The sequence below is a fragment of the Leptodactylus fuscus genome, chromosome 1, assembly GCF_031893055.1.
Source record: "Leptodactylus fuscus isolate aLepFus1 chromosome 1, aLepFus1.hap2, whole genome shotgun sequence".
NCBI lineage: Eukaryota > Metazoa > Chordata > Amphibia > Anura > Leptodactylidae > Leptodactylus > Leptodactylus fuscus.
This window is the reverse complement of record NC_134265.1, coordinates 199,095,828-199,113,041: the sequence shown is the minus strand read 5'-3', so window position 1 is coordinate 199,113,041 and position 17,214 is coordinate 199,095,828. Positions and strand designations below refer to the sequence as shown.

The 17,214-nt window shown below is 45.6% G+C and overlaps 1 protein-coding gene across 9 annotated transcripts in view; it reads left to right on the top strand.

The window, feature by feature from the left end:
• Nucleotides 1-17,214, top strand: part of PTPRS (protein tyrosine phosphatase receptor type S) — a 240,959-nt gene that overhangs the window by 195,813 nt on the left and 27,932 nt on the right. The window lies entirely within an intron of this gene.

Genomic DNA, 17,214 nt, shown 5'->3' with positions numbered 1-17,214 from the left:
CAAGACCACTCTAGACACACACAACACCAACACCACACACACACACACACACACACACACACACACACACACACACGGACCACAAATGCATGCAAAGACACTCAGATGGATGCATACTAGAGATGAGCGAACAGTGTTCTATCGAACTCATGTTCGATCGGATGTTAGGCTGTTCGGCATGTTCGAATCGAATCGAACACCGCGTGGTAAAGTGCGCCATTACTCGATTCCCCTCCCACCTTCCCTGGCGCCTTTTTTGCTCCAATAACAGCGCAGGGTAGGTGGGACAGGAACTACGACACCGGTGACGTTGAGAAAAGTAGGCAAAACCCATTGGCTGCCGAAAACATGTGACCTCTAATTTAAAAGAACAGTGCCGCCCAGGTTCGCGTCATTCTGAGCTTGCAATTCACCGAGGACGGAGGTTTCCGTCCAGTTAGCTAGGGCTTAGATTCTGGGTAGGCAGGGACAGGCTAGGATAGGAAGGAGAAGACAACCACAACAGCTCTTGTAAGAGCTAAATTCCAGGGAGAAGCTTGTCAGTGTAACGTGGCACTGACGGGCTCAATCGCCGCAACCCAGCTTTCCCAGGATCCTGAATGGAATACACTGTCAGTGTATTCCCGTATACCCGATATATACCCCCGATACCCGTTCCAACGGTGTGCCCCCCCACCTTCACCCCAGAAATACCCTGCAAGTCCCCTAGCAATAGAATTGGGGCTATATACACCCACTATTTTTGCTACTGCCATATAGTGCCATTGTCTGACTGGGAATTCAAAGAATATATTGGGGTTACGTGCACCCACAATTTTTACTACTGGTATACAGTGCCAGTTTCTGACTGGGAATTCAAAGAATATATTGGGGTTATAAATACCCTCATTTCTTGCTACTGCCATATAGTGCCAGTTTCTGACTGGTAATTCAAAGAATATATTGGGGTTATAAATACCCTCATTTCTTGCTACTGGTATATAGTGCCATTGTCTGACTGGGAATTCAAAGAATATATTGGGGTTACGTGCACCCACAATTTTTACTACTGGTATACAGTGCCAGTTTCTGACTGGGAATTCAAAGAATATATTGGGGTTACAAATACCCTCATTTCTTGCTACTGCCATATAGTGCCAGTTTCTGACTGGTAATTCAAAGAATATATTGGGGTTACGTGCACCCACAATTTTTACTACTGGTATACAGTGCCATTGTCTGACTGGGAATTCAAAGAATATATTGGGGTTATAAATACCCTCATTTCTTGCTACTGCCATATAGTGCCAGTTTCTGACTGGGAATTCAAAGAATATATTGGGGTTACGTGCACCCACAATTTTTACTACTGGTATACAGTGCCATTGTCTGACTGGGAATTCAAAGAATATATTGGGGTTATAAATACCCTCATTTCTTGCTACTGGTATATAGTGCCATTGTCTGACTGGGAATTCAAAGAATATATTGGGGTTACGTGCACCCACAATTTTTACTACTGGTATACAGTGCCAGTTTCTGACTGGGAATTCAAAGAATATATTGGGGTTACAAATACCCTCATGTCTTGCTACTGCCATATAGTGCCAGTTTCTGACTGGTAATTCAAAGAATATATTGGGGTTACGTCCACCCACAATTTTTACTACTGGTATACAGTGCCAGTTTCTGACTGGGAATTCAAAGAATATATTGGGGTTACAAATACCCTCATTTCTTGCTACTGCCATATAGTGCCAGTTTCTGACTGTTAATTCAAAGAAAATATTGGGGTTACGTGCACCCACAATTTTTACTACTGGTATACAGTGCCAGTTTCTGACTGGTAATTCAAAGAATATATTGGGGTTACGTGCACCCACAATTTTTACTACTGGTATACAGTGCCAGTTTCTGACTGGGAATTCAAAGAATATATTGGGGTTACAAATACCCTCATTTCTTGCTACTGCCATATAGTGCCAGTTTCTGACTGGTAATTCAAAGAATATATTGGGGTTACGTGCACCCACAATTTTTACTACTGGTATACAGTGCCAGTTTCTGACTGGTAATTCAAAGAATATATTGGGGTTACGTGCACCCACAATTTTTACTACTGGTATACAGTGCCAGTTTCTGACTGGGAATTCAAAGAATATATTGGGGTTACAAATACCCTCATTTCTTGCTACTGCCATATAGTGCCAGTTTCTGACTGGGAATTCAAAGAATATATTGGGGTTATAAATACCCTCATTTCTTGCTACTGGTATATAGTGCCATTGTCTGACTGGGAATTCAAAGAATATATTGGGGTTACGTGCACCCACAATTTTTACTACTGGTATACAGTGCCAGTTTCTGACTGGGAATTCAAAGAATATATTGGGGTTACAAATACCCTCATTTCTTGCTACTGCCATATAGTGCCAGTTTCTGACTGGTAATTCAAAGAATATATTGGGGTTACGTGCACCCACAATTTTTACTACTGGTATACAGTGCCATTGTCTGACTGGGAATTCAAAGAATATATTGGGGTTATAAATACCCTCATTTCTTGCTACTGCCATATAGTGCCAGTTTCTGACTGGGAATTCAAAGAATATATTGGGGTTACGTGCACCCACAATTTTTACTACTGGTATACAGTGCCATTGTCTGACTGGGAATTCAAAGAATATATTGGGGTTATAAATACCCTCATTTCTTGCTACTGGTATATAGTGCCATTGTCTGACTGGGAATTCAAAGAATATATTGGGGTTACGTGCACCCACAATTTTTACTACTGGTATACAGTGCCAGTTTCTGACTGGGAATTCAAAGAATATATTGGGGTTACAAATACCCTCATTTCTTGCTACTGCCATATAGTGCCAGTTTCTGACTGGTAATTCAAAGAATATATTGGGGTTACGTGCACCCACAATTTTTACTACTGGTATACAGTGCCAGTTTCTGACTGGGAATTCAAAGAATATATTGGGGTTACAAATACCCTCATTTCTTGCTACTGCCATATAGTGCCAGTTTCTGACTGGTAATTCAAAGAATATATTGGGGTTACGTGCACCCACAATTTTTACTACTGGTATACAGTGCCAGTTTCTGACTGGTAATTCAAAGAATATATTGGGGTTACGTGCACCCACAATTTTTACTACTGGTATACAGTGCCAGTTTCTGACTGGGAATTCAAAGAATATATTGGGGTTACAAATACCCTCATTTCTTGCTACTGCCATATAGTGCCAGTTTCTGACTGGTAATTCAAAGAATATATTGGGGTTATAAATACCCTCATTTCTTGCTACTGGTATATAGTGCCATTGTCTGACTGGGAATTCAAAGAATATATTGGGGTTACGTGCACCCACAATTTTTACTACTGGTATACAGTGCCAGTTTCTGACTGGGAATTCAAAGAATATATTGGGGTTACAAATACCCTCATTTCTTGCTACTGCCATATAGTGCCAGTTTCTGACTGGAAATTCAAAGAATATATTGGGGTTACGTGCACCCACAATTTTTACTACTGGTATACAGTGCCATTGTCTGACTGGGAATTCAAAGAATATATTGGGGTTATAAATACCCTCATTTCTTGCTACTGCCATATAGTGCCAGTTTCTGACTGGGAATTCAAAGAATATATTGGGGTTATAAATACCCTCATTTCTTGCTACTGGTATATAGTGCCATTGTCTGACTGGGAATTCAAAGAATATATTGGGGTTACGTGCACCCACAATTTTTACTACTGGTATACAGTGCCGGTTTCTGACTGGGAATTCAAAGAATATATTGGGGTTACAAATACCCTCATTTCTTGCTACTGCCATATAGTGCCAGTTTCTGACTGGTAATTCAAAGAATATATTGGGGTTACGTGCACCCACAATTTTTACTACTGGTATACAGTGCCATTGTCTGACTGGGAATTCAAAGAATATATTGGGGTTATAAATACCCTCATTTCTTGCTACTGCCATATAGTGCCAGTTTCTGACTGGGAATTCAAAGAATATATTGGGGTTACGTGCACCCACAATTTTTACTACTGGTATACAGTGCCATTGTCTGACTGGGAATTCAAAGAATATATTGGGGTTATAAATACCCTCATTTCTTGATACTGGTATATAGTGCCATTGTCTGACTGGGAATTCAAAGAATATATTGGGGTTACGTGCACCCACAATTTTTACTACTGGTATACAGTGCCAGTTTCTGACTGGGAATTCAAAGAATATATTGGGGTTACAAATACCCTCATTTCTTGCTACTGCCATATAGTGCCAGTTTCTGACTGGTAATTCAAAGAATATATTGGGGTTATAAATACCCTCATTTCTTGCTACTGGTATATAGTGCCATTGTCTGACTGGGAATTCAAAGAATATATTGGGGTTACGTGCACCCACAATTTTTACTACTGGTATACAGTGCCAGTTTCTGACTGGGAACTCAAAGAATATATTGGGGTTACAAATACCCTCATTTCTTGCTACTGCCATATAGTGCCAGTTTCTGACTGGTAATTCAAAGAATATATTGGGGTTACAAATACCCTCATTTCTTGCTACTGCCATATAGTGCCAGTTTCTGACTGGTAATTCAAAGAATATATTGGGGTTACGTGCACCCACAATTTTTACTACTGGTATACAGTGCCATTGTCTGACTGGGAATTCAAAGAATATATTGGGGTTATAAATACCCTCATTTCTTGCTACTGCCATATAGTGCCAGTTTCTGACTGGGAATTCAAAGAATATATTGGGGTTATAAATACCCTCATTTCTTGCTACTGGTATATAGTGCCATTGTCTGACTGGGAATTCAAAGAATATATTGGGGTTACGTGCACCCACAATTTTTACTACTGGTATACAGTGCCAGTTTCTGACTGGGAATTCAAAGAATATATTGGGGTTACAAATACCCTCATTTCTTGCTACTGCCATATAGTGCCAGTTTCTGACTGGTAATTCAAAGAATATATTGGGGTTATAAATACCCTCATTTCTTGCTACTGGTATATAGTGCCATTGTCTGACTGGGAATTCAAAGAATATATTGGGGTTACGTGCACCCACAATTTTTACTACTGGTATACAGTGCCAGTTTCTGACTGGGAATTCAAAGAATATATTGGGGTTACAAATACCCTCATTTCTTGCTACTGCCATATAGTGCCAGTTTCTGACTGGAAATTCAAAGAATATATTGGGGTTACGTGCACCCACAATTTTTACTACTGGTATACAGTGCCATTGTCTGACTGGGAATTCAAAGAATATATTGGGGTTATAAATACCCTCATTTCTTGCTACTGCCATATAGTGCCAGTTTCTGACTGGGAATTCAAAGAATATATTGGGGTTATAAATACCCTCATTTCTTGCTACTGGTATATAGTGCCATTGTCTGACTGGGAATTCAAAGAATATATTGGGGTTACGCGCACCCACAATTTTTACTACTGGTATACAGTGCCAGTTTCTGACTGGGAATTCAAAGAATATATTGGGGTTACAAATACCCTCATTTCTTGCTACTGCCATATAGTGCCAGTTTCTGACTGGTAATTCAAAGAATATATTGGGGTTACGTGCACCCACAATTTTTACTACTGGTATACAGTGCCAGTTTCTGACTGGGAATTCAAAGAATATATTGGGGTTACAAATACCCTCATTTCTTGCTACTGCCATATAGTGCCAGTTTCTGACTGGTAATTCAAAGAATATATTGGGGTTACAAATACCCTCATTTCTTGCTACTGCCATATAGTGCCAGTTTCTGACTGGTAATTCAAAGAATATATTGGGGTTACGTGCACCCACAATTTTTACTACTGGTATACAGTGCCATTGTCTGACTGGGAATTCAAAGAATATATTGGGGTTATAAATACCCTCATTTCTTGCTACTGCCATATAGTGCCAGTTTCTGACTGGGAATTCAAAGAATATATTGGGGTTATAAATACCCTCATTTCTTGCTACTGGTATATAGTGCCATTGTCTGACTGGGAATTCAAAGAATATATTGGGGTTACGTGCACCCACAATTTTTACTACTGGTATACAGTGCCAGTTTCTGACTGGGAATTCAAAGAATATATTGGGGTTACAAATACCCTCATTTCTTGCTACTGCCATATAGTGCCAGTTTCTGACTGGTAATTCAAAGAATATATTGGGGTTATAAATACCCTCATTTCTTGCTACTGGTATATAGTGCCATTGTCTGACTGGGAATTCAAAGAATATATTGGGGTTACGTGCACCCACAATTTTTACTACTGGTATACAGTGCCAGTTTCTGACTGGGAATTCAAAGAATATATTGGGGTTACAAATACCCTCATTTCTTGCTACTGCCATATAGTGCCAGTTTCTGACTGGAAATTCAAAGAATATATTGGGGTTACGTGCACCCACAATTTTTACTACTGGTATACAGTGCCATTGTCTGACTGGGAATTCAAAGAATATATTGGGGTTATAAATACCCTCATTTCTTGCTACTGCCATATAGTGCCAGTTTCTGACTGGGAATTCAAAGAATATATTGGGGTTATAAATACCCTCATTTCTTGCTACTGGTATATAGTGCCATTGTCTGACTGGGAATTCAAAGAATATATTGGGGTTACGCGCACCCACAATTTTTACTACTGGTATACAGTGCCAGTTTCTGACTGGGAATTCAAAGAATATATTGGGGTTACAAATACCCTCATTTCTTGCTACTGCCATATAGTGCCAGTTTCTGACTGGTAATTCAAAGAATATATTGGGGTTACGTGCACCCACAATTTTTACTACTGGTATACAGTGCCATTGTCTGACTGGGAATTCAAAGAATATATTGGGGTTATAAATACCCTCATTTCTTGCTACTGCCATATAGTGCCAGTTTCTGACTGGGAATTCAAAGAATATATTGGGGTTACGTGCACCCACAATTTTTACTACTGGTATACAGTGCCATTGTCTGACTGGGAATTCAAAGAATATATTGGGGTTATAAATACCCTCATTTCTTGATACTGGTATATAGTGCCATTGTCTGACTGGGAATTCAAAGAATATATTGGGGTTACGTGCACCCACAATTTTTACTACTGGTATACAGTGCCAGTTTCTGACTGGGAATTCAAAGAATATATTGGGGTTACAAATACCCTCATTTCTTGCTACTGCCATATAGTGCCAGTTTCTGACTGGTAATTCAAAGAATATATTGGGGTTATAAATACCCTCATTTCTTGCTACTGGTATATAGTGCCATTGTCTGACTGGGAATTCAAAGAATATATTGGGGTTACGTGCACCCACAATTTTTACTACTGGTATACAGTGCCAGTTTCTGACTGGGAATTCAAAGAATATATTGGGGTTACAAATACCCTCATTTCTTGCTACTGCCATATAGTGCCAGTTTCTGACTGGTAATTCAAAGAATATATTGGGGTTACAAATACCCTCATTTCTTGCTACTGCCATATAGTGCCAGTTTCTGACTGGTAATTCAAAGAATATATTGGGGTTACGTGCATCCACAATTTTTACTACTGGTATACAGTGCCATTGTCTGACTGGGAATTCAAAGAATATATTGGGGTTATAAATACCCTCATTTCTTGCTACTGCCATATAGTGCCAGTTTCTGACTGGGAATTCAAAGAATATATTGGGGTTATAAATACCCTCATTTCTTGCTACTGGTATATAGTGCCATTGTCTGACTGGGAATTCAAAGAATATATTGGGGTTACGTGCACCCACAATTTTTACTACTGGTATACAGTGCCAGTTTCTGACTGGGAATTCAAAGAATATATTGGGGTTACAAATACCCTCATTTCTTGCTACTGCCATATAGTGCCAGTTTCTGACTGGTAATTCAAAGAATATATTGGGGTTATAAATACCCTCATTTCTTGCTACTGGTATATAGTGCCATTGTCTGACTGGGAATTCAAAGAATATATTGGGGTTACGTGCACCCACAATTTTTGCTACTGGTATATAGTGCCAATTTCTAACTGGGAATTCAAAATGCGCAAGGCTCCCGGAAAGGGACGTGGACGAGGCCGTGGGCGAGGTCGGGGGAATAGTTCTGGGGAGCAAGGTAGCAGTGAAGCCACAGGGCGTCCCGTGCCTACTCCTGTGGGGCAGCAAGCATTGCGCCACTCCACAGTGCCAGGGTTGCTTGCCACATTAACTAAACTGCAGGGTACAAACCTTAGTAGGCCCGAGAACCAGGAACAGGTCTTGCAATGGCTGTCAGAGAACGCTTACAGCACATTGTCCAGCAGCCAGTCAGACTCTGCCTCCTCTCCTCCTATTACCCAACAGTCTTGTCCTCCTTCCTCCCAAAATTCCCAAGCTTCACAGAACAATAACCCCAACTGTCCCTGCTCCCCAGAGCTGTTCTCCGCTCCTTTCATTGTCCCTCAACCTGCCTCTCCACGTCACGATTCCACGAACCTAACAGAGGAGCATCTGTGTCCAGATGCTCAAACACTAGAGTCTCCTCCATCTTGTTCGATTTGGTGGTGGATGACCAGCAACCCACCCTCATCGACGATGATGTGACGCAGTTGCCGTCAGGGCATCCAGTTGACCGGCGCATTGTGCGGGAGGAGGAGATGAGACAGGAGTTGGAAGAGGAAGTGGTGGATGATGAGGACACTGACCCGACCTGGACAGGGGGGATGTCAAGTGGGGAAAGTAGTGTGGATGTTGAGGCAAGTGCAGCACCAAAAAGGGTAGCTAGAGGCAGAGGCAGAGGTCAGCAGCTTAGGCGAAGCCAGGCCACACCCGGAATCTCCCAAGATGTTCCAGTTCGTACCCAGCCCCGAAAAACTCCCACCTCGAGGGCACGTTTCTCGAAGGTGTGGAGTTTTTTCAAGGAATGCGCCGAGGACAGATATAGTGTTGTCTGCACAATTTGCCTCTCGAAATTGATTAGGGGCTCTGAGAAGAGCAACCTGTCCACCACTTCAATACGCCGTCATTTGGAATCCAAGCACTGGAATCAGTGGCAGGCAGCAACGGCAGGACAAAGGCCGCCTGCCGTTCACGCCACTGCCTCTGCCACTGCTGACTGTGCTGGCGATGCACTCCAGAGGACGAGCCAGGACACCACTTCATCTGCCTCCGCCACTTTGTTGACTTCTCCCTCATCCTCCCCTGTTCCTGTCTTATCTCCTTCTCCTGCACCATCAAAGGCACCATCAGGCGCTTCTTTACAACAACCCACCATCTCTCAGACATTGGAGCGGCGGCAGAAATACACTGCTAACCACCCACACGCGCAAGCCTTGAACGCCAACATCGCTAAACTGCTGGCCCAGGAGATGTTGGCGTTCCGGCTTGTTGAAACTCCCGCCTTCCTGGACCTGATGGCAACTGCGGCACCTCGCTATGCCGTCCCTAGCCGTCACTACTTCTCCCGGTGTGCCGTCCCCGCCTTGCACCAGCACGTGTCACTCAACATCAGGCGGGCCCTTAGTTCCGTGCTTTGCACAAAGGTCCACTTGACCACCGACGCGTGGACAAGTGCATGCGGACAGGGACGCTACATTTCACTGACGGCACACTGGGTGAATGTAGTTGAGGCTGGGACTGCTTCCCAAACTGGCCCGGTGTACCTCGTCTCCCCGCCTAACATTCCTGGCAGGGACACGAGAAGAACACCCCCCTCCTCCTCCTCCTCTACCGCCTCCTCCTCCGCCACCGCCTCCTCCTCCGCCACCGCCTCCTCCTCCGCTGTTAGATTGACCCCAGCTACGAGTTGGAAACGTTGCAGCACTGGCGTTGGTAGACGTCAGCAGGCTGTGCTGAAGCTGATCAGCTTGGGGGACAGACAGCACACTGCCTCCGAGGTGAGGGATGCCCTCCTCGATGAGACGGCAATATGGTTTGAGCCGCTGCACCTGGGCCCAGGCATGGTCGTTTGTGATAACGGCCGGAACCTGGTAGCAGCTCTGGAGCTTGTCGGACTCCAACATGTTCCATGCCTGGCCCACGTCTTCAACCTAGTGGTGCAACGTTTCCTAAAGAGCTACCCCAATGTTCCAGAGCTACTGGTGAAAGTGCGGCGCATGTGCGCCCACTTTCGCAAGTCGACAGTAGCCGCTGCTAGCTTAAAATCTCTCCAGCAACGCCTGCATGTGCCACAACACCGGCTTTTGTGCGACGTCCCCACACGCTGGAACTCAACGTTTCAGATGTTGAATAGAGTGGTTGAGCAGCAGAGACCTTTGATGGAATACCAGCTACAAAACCCTAGGGTGCCACAAAGTCAGCTGCCTCAGTTTCTCATCCATGAGTGGCCATGGATGAGAGACCTTTGTGACATCCTACGGGTGTTTGAGGAGTCCACAAGGAGGGTGAGCTCTGAGGATGCGATGGTGAGCCTTACAATCCCGCTCTTGTGTGTTCTGAGAGAATCCCTGATTGACATCAGGGATAACTCAGATCACACAGAGGAGTTAGGGATAGCATCCGATCCGTCACAGCTGGAGAGTAGGTCCACACATCTGTCCGCTTCACTGCGTTTAATGGAGGAGGAGGAGGAGGAGGAAGAAGAGTTGTCCGATGATGTGATGGTGATACAGGAGGCTTCCGGGCAACTTCGAATCGTCCCATTGTTGCAGCGCGGATGGGTAGACATGGAGGATGAGGAGGAAATGGAGATTGAACTTTCCGGTGGGGCCAGAGGAGTCATGCCAACTAACACTGTGGCAGACATGGCTGAGTTCATGTTGGGGTGCTTTACAACCGACAAGCGTATTGTCAAAATCATGGAGGACAACCAGTACTGGATCTTTGCTATCCTTGACCCCCGGTATAAAAACAACATCTCGTCTTTTATTCCGGTAGAGGGGAGGGCCAATCGCATCAATGCTTGCCACAGGCAATTGGTGCAGAATATGATGGAGATGTTTCCAGCATGTGACGTTGGCGGCAGGGAGGACAGTTCCTCCAGTAGGCGACCAAGTTCTCACCGGTCCACACAAACAAGGGGCACACTGTCTAAGGTCTGGGACACCTTGATGGCACCCCCTCGCCAAAGTGCCGCCACAGAGGGTCCTAGTGTCACCAGGCGTGAGAAGTATAGGCGCATGTTGCGGGAATACCTTTCCGACCACAGCCCTGTCCTCTCCGACCCCTCTGCGCCCTACACGTATTGGGTGTCGAAGTTGGACCTGTGGCTTGAACTTGCCCTATATGCCTTGGAGGTGCTGTCCTGTCCTGCCGCCAGCGTCCTATCTGAGAGGGTGTTCAGTGCAGCCGGTGGCATCATCACTGACAAGCGCACCCGTCTGTCAGCTGAGAGTGCCGACCGGCTCACTTTGATAAAAATGAACCACCACTGGATAGAGCCTTCATTTTTGTGCCCACCTGTGTAAAGCACCCCAACATGAAACTCCATGTCTGTACTCAACCTCTCCAATTCCTCCGCATCCTCATACTCATCCACCATAAGCGTTGCACAATTCTGCTAATACTAGGCTCCCTCCAACATGATTTCCCCCAACTCTGCTGGTTAGAGGCTCCCTCCACCCTGATTTCCACCAACTCTGCTGGTTAGAGGCTCCCTCCACCCTGCTTTCCCACAACTCTGCTGGTTAGAGGCTCCCTCCACCATGAAATGGTCCAAACTGGGGTTTTTAGAGGCTCCCTCCACCATGAATTGGTCCAAACTGGGGTTTTTAGAGGCTCCCTCCACCATGAATTTGCCCAAACTGGGCTGTTTAGAGGCTCCCTCCACCATGAATTGGTCCAAATTGGGGTTTTTAGAGGCTCCCTCCACCATGAATTTGCCCAAACTGGGCTGGTTAGAGGCTCCCTCCACCATGAATTGGTCCAAACTGGGCTGGTTAGAGGCTCCCTCCACCATGAATTGGTCCAAATTGGGGTTTTTAGAGGCTCCCTCTACCATGAATTGGTCCAAACTGGGCTGTTTAGAGGCTCCCTCCACCATGAATTGGTCCAAACTGGGGTTTTTAGAGGCTCCCTCCACCATGAATTGGTCCAAACTGGGCTGGTTAGAGGCTCCCTCCACCATGAATTGGTCCAAACTGGGTTTTTTAGAGGCTCCCTCCACCATGAATTAGTCCAAACTGGGGTTTTTAGAGGCTCCCTCCACCATGAATTGGTCCAAACTGGGTTTTTAGAGGCTCCCTCCACCATGAATTGGTCCAAACTGGGGTTTTTAGAGGCTCCCTCCACCATGAATTTGCCCAAACTGGGCTGTTTAGAGGCTCCCTCCACCATGAATTGGTCCAAACTGGGTTTTTTAGAGGCTCCCTCCACCATGAATTGGTCCAAACTGGGGTTTTTAGAGGCTCCCTCCACCATGAATTGGTCCAAACTGGGGTTTTTAGAGGCTCCCTCCACCATGAATTTGCCCAAACTGGGCTGTTTAGAGGCTCCCTCCACCATGAATTGGTCCAAATTGGGGTTTTTAGAGGCTCCCTCCACCATGAATTGGTCCAAACTGGGGTTTTTAGAGGCTCCCTCCACCATGAATTTGCCCAAACTGGGCTGTTTAGAGGCTCCCTCCACCATGAATTGGTCCAAACTGGGTTTTTTAGAGGCTCCCTCCACCATGAATTGGTCCAAACTGGGGTTTTTAGAGGCTCCCTCCACCATGAATTGGTCCAAACTGGGGTTTTTAGAGGCTCCCTCCACCATGAATTGGTCCAAACTGGGGTTTTTAGAGGCTCCCTCCACCATGAATTTGCCCAAACTGGGCTGTTTAGAGGCTCCCTCCACCATGAATTGGTCCAAATTGGGGTTTTTAGAGGCTCCCTCCACCATGAATTGGTCCAAACTGGGGTTTTTAGAGGCTCCCTCCACCATGAATTTGCCCAAACTGGGTTGTTTAGAGGCTCCCTCCACCATGAATTGGTCCAAACTGGGTTTTTTAGAGGCTCCCTCCACCATGAATTGGTCCAAACTGGGGTTTTTAGAGGCTCCCTCCACCATGAATTGGTCCAAACTGGGGTTTTTAGAGGCTCCCTCCACCATGAATTGGTCCAAACTGGGCTGTTTAGAGGCTCCCTCCACCATGAATTGGTCCAAACTGGGTTTTTTAGAGGCTCCCTCCACCATGAATTGGTCCAAACTGGGGTTTTTAGAGGCTCCCTCCACCATGAATTGGTCCAAACTGGGGTTTTTAGAGGCTCCCTCCACCATGAATTTGCCCAAACTGGGCTGTTTAGAGGCTCCCTCCACCATGAATTGGTCCAAATTGGGGTTTTTAGAGGCTCCCTCCACCATGAATTTGCCCAAACTGGCCTGGTTAGAGGCTCCCTCCACCATGAATTGGTCCAAACTGGGCTGGTTAGAGGCTCCCTCCACCATGAATTGGTCCAAATTGGGGTTTTTAGAGGCTCCCTCCACCATGAATTGGTCCAAACTGGGCTGTTTAGAGGCTCCCTCCACCATGAATTGGTCCAAACTGGGTTTTTTAGAGGCTCCCTCCACCATGAATTGGTCCAAACTGGGGTTTTTAGAGGCTCCCTCCACCATGAATTGGTCCAAACTGGGGTTTTTAGAGGCTCCCTCCACCATGAATTGGTCCAAACTGGGGTTTTTAGAGGCTCCCTCCACCATGAATTTGCCCAAACTGGGCTGTTTAGAGGCTCCCTCCACCATGAATTGGTCCAAATTGGGGTTTTTAGAGGCTCCCTCCACCATGAATTTGCCCAAACTGGCCTGGTTAGAGGCTCCCTCCACCATGAATTGGTCCAAACTGGGCTGGTTAGAGGCTCCCTCCACCATGAATTGGTCCAAATTGGGGTTTTTAGAGGCTCCCTCCACCATGAATTGGTCCAAACTGGGCTGTTTAGAGGCTCCCTCCACCATGAATTGGTCCAAACTGGGGTTTTTAGAGGCTCCCTCCACCATGAATTGGTCCAAACTGGGCTGGTTAGAGGCTCCCTCCACCATGAATTGGTCCAAACTGGGTTTTTTAGAGGCTCCCTCCACCATGAATTGGTCCAAACTGGGGTTTTTAGAGGCTCCCTCCACCATGAATTTGCCCAAACTGGGCTGTTTAGAGGCTCCCTCCACCATGAATTGGTCCAAATTGGGGTTTTTAGAGGCTCCCTCCACCATGAATTTGCCCAAACTGGGCTGTTTAGAGGCTCCCTCCACCATGAATTGGTCCAAACTGGGCTGGTTAGAGGCTCCCTCCACCATGAATTGGTCCAAATTGGGGTTTTTAGAGGCTCCCTCCACCATGAATTGGTCCAAACTGGGCTGTTTAGAGGCTCCCTCCACCATGAATTGGTCCAAAGTGGGGTTTTTAGAGGCTCCCTCCACCATGAATTGGTCCAAACTGGGCTGGTTAGAGGCTCCCTCCACCATGAATTGGTCCAAACTGGGGTTTTTAGAGGCTCCCTCCACCATGAATTGGTCCAAACTGGGGTTTTTAGAGGCTCCCTCCACCATGAATTGGTCCAAACTGGGGTTTTTAGAGGCTCCCTCCACCATGAATTTTCCCAAACTGGGCTGTTTAGAGGCTCCCTCCACCATGAATTGGTCCAAACTGGGTTTTTTAGAGGCTCCCTCCACCATGAATTGGTCCAAACTGGGGTTTTTAGAGGCTCCCTCCACCATGAATTGGTCCAAACTGGGGTTTTTAGAGGCTCCCTCCACCATGAATTTGCCCAAACTGGGCTGTTTAGAGGCTCCCTCCACCATGAATTGGTCCAAATTGGGGTTTTTAGAGGCTCCCTCCACCATGAATTGGTCCAAACTGGGGTTTTTAGAGGCTCCCTCCACCATGAATTTGCCCAAACTGGGCTGTTTAGAGGCTCCCTCCACCATGAATTGGTCCAAACTGGGGTTTTTAGAGGCTCCCTCCACCATGAATTGGTCCAAACTGGGGTTTTTAGAGGCTCCCTCCACCATGAATTGGTCCAAACTGGGGTTTTTAGAGGCTCCCTCCACCATGAATTGGTCCAAACTGGGCTGGTTAGAGGCTCCCTCCACCATGAATTTGCCCAAACTGGGCTGTTTAGAGGCTCCCTCCACCATGAATTGGTCTAAACGGGGGTTTTTAGAGGCTCCCTCCACCATGAATTTGCCCAAACTGGGCTGGTTAGAGGCTCCCTCCACCATGAATTTGCCCAAACTGGGCTGTTTAGAGGCTCCCTCCACCATGAATTGGTCCAAACTGGGCTGTTTAGAGGCTCCCTCCACCATGAATTGGTCCAAACTGGGTTTTTTAGAGGCTCTCTCCACCATGAATTGGTCCAAACTGGGGTTTTTAGAGGCTCCCTCCACCATGAATTTGCCCAAACTCTGCTGGTTAGAGGCTCAATCCACCCTGATTTTCAAAACAAATGTTGGTGCCAACCTCAACTTACTACAAGGGCCAAATTCACTGCTGGTGACAAGCTCTCCTCACTGCAAGTGCCAAATACACATGTTTCAAGGTGTTTTCCTACTGTCAGAGAGGTGGTATTGAGTGTGTAAAGTGTGTAGTTGTTAGGCTGTGATGTTGGGGTAATAGAGGGTCTTTGGTGTGTTAGATGCCCCCAGACATGCTTCCCCTGCTGTCCCAGTGTCATTCCAGAGGTGTTGGCATCATTTCCTGTGGTGTCATAGTGGACTTGGTGACCCTCCAGACACGGATTTGGGTTTCCCCCTTAACGAGTATATGTTCCCCATAGACTATAATGGGGTTCGAAACTCGTTCGAACACACGAACAGTGAGCGGCTGTTCGATTCGAATTTCGAACCTCGAACATTTTAGTGTTCGCTCATCTCTAATGCATACTACACACACGGATAACTACCGCACGCATGGCCACTTGCTGTGTGCACGCAGAAACACATGGATCACACGCGCACATACAGGCATACATATACACGGACCACACACATGAATTCACACACGCATACATACACATGGATCACACGTGTGCACACACACACAAATACACACACGCACGTGCACACACATGCATATATATACACCGACCATACACGTATACATACACATGCACACACACACATACACGTTCCATGGACTTCTTTGTGCATAAAGCTGTGAATTTTGCAGACTCCATAGAAGTATATGGAGATGTAGAATCCACAGCCCGGAGACTGTAGTGTTACTGTAGCGAGCAAGCAGCCTTACTGAGCAGCAATATTGGTCAGGCGAAAACTACTTCATAGTAAGATCTTCATTATTGCTGACTATACAGGGAGATTTCATCACTGAAGCCCTAGAATAGACAATTGTGTAACTGGAAACCAATTTTACTATTTTGTCCATGAACTACTTATAGATTACACTGGAGGGAGGGGGGAAGGGCTGCACTGTGTTGTTAATTGGGTGTAAATCAGTAGCATAACTAGGAATGGCGGGGCCCCGTGGCGAACTTTTGACATGGCCCCCCCCCCCCCTGATGCTGAAGACCCTTACTGACCCTCGAACATTCCTACGCACACTATTATACCCCATAGTGGCCACTGCACACAGTATTATACCCCATAGTGGCCCCTGCACACAGTATTGTGCCCCATAGTGGCCCCGGCACATAGTATTAAACCCCATAGTGGCCCCTCTACACAGTATCATACCCCATAGTGGCCCCTGCCAGGATTAATAAGTAAATAGGGCCTGTTACCGTGTGGAGTAACTCCAGCCAGTAACGGCCTATCAAAAAAAACAAAAAAATACAAATATACCCGCAGTAGAAGCTGTCGCCGGGCCCCCTAATGTCCCGGGCCCTGTGGCAGCCGCTACTGCTGCTACCCCGGTAGTTACATCCCTGGTGTAAATGTTTTAGATGCTTGTGTAAGGTGCATAAATTTTAATTTTTGATAAAAAAAAAAAAAAAAACTTCAAAAAATAGTTGTAACAGTTTATACTACGTAATATGTATTGAATATATAAAATCAATAAAAATATTGAAATGAAAAAAAAAAAGTTGTTCAGTATTCTACTAGTCTTCTACTAGTCTATAATAAAGCATAGAGTGGTCAGTGTTGGAGATAAGCGGGTACAATTTGGAAGTAAATCTATAGCACCCTGGCTATTCGGTTTGAATTGTCCCCAGTCAGGTAAGGAGAAGACAAGGTTTGAGATGGAGTTACCACATCTCATATGGAAGCCTAATATTTGAGCATTTACAGTATATTATGATGTGCATTGTCATCCTGTATAAAGTTTTTATGG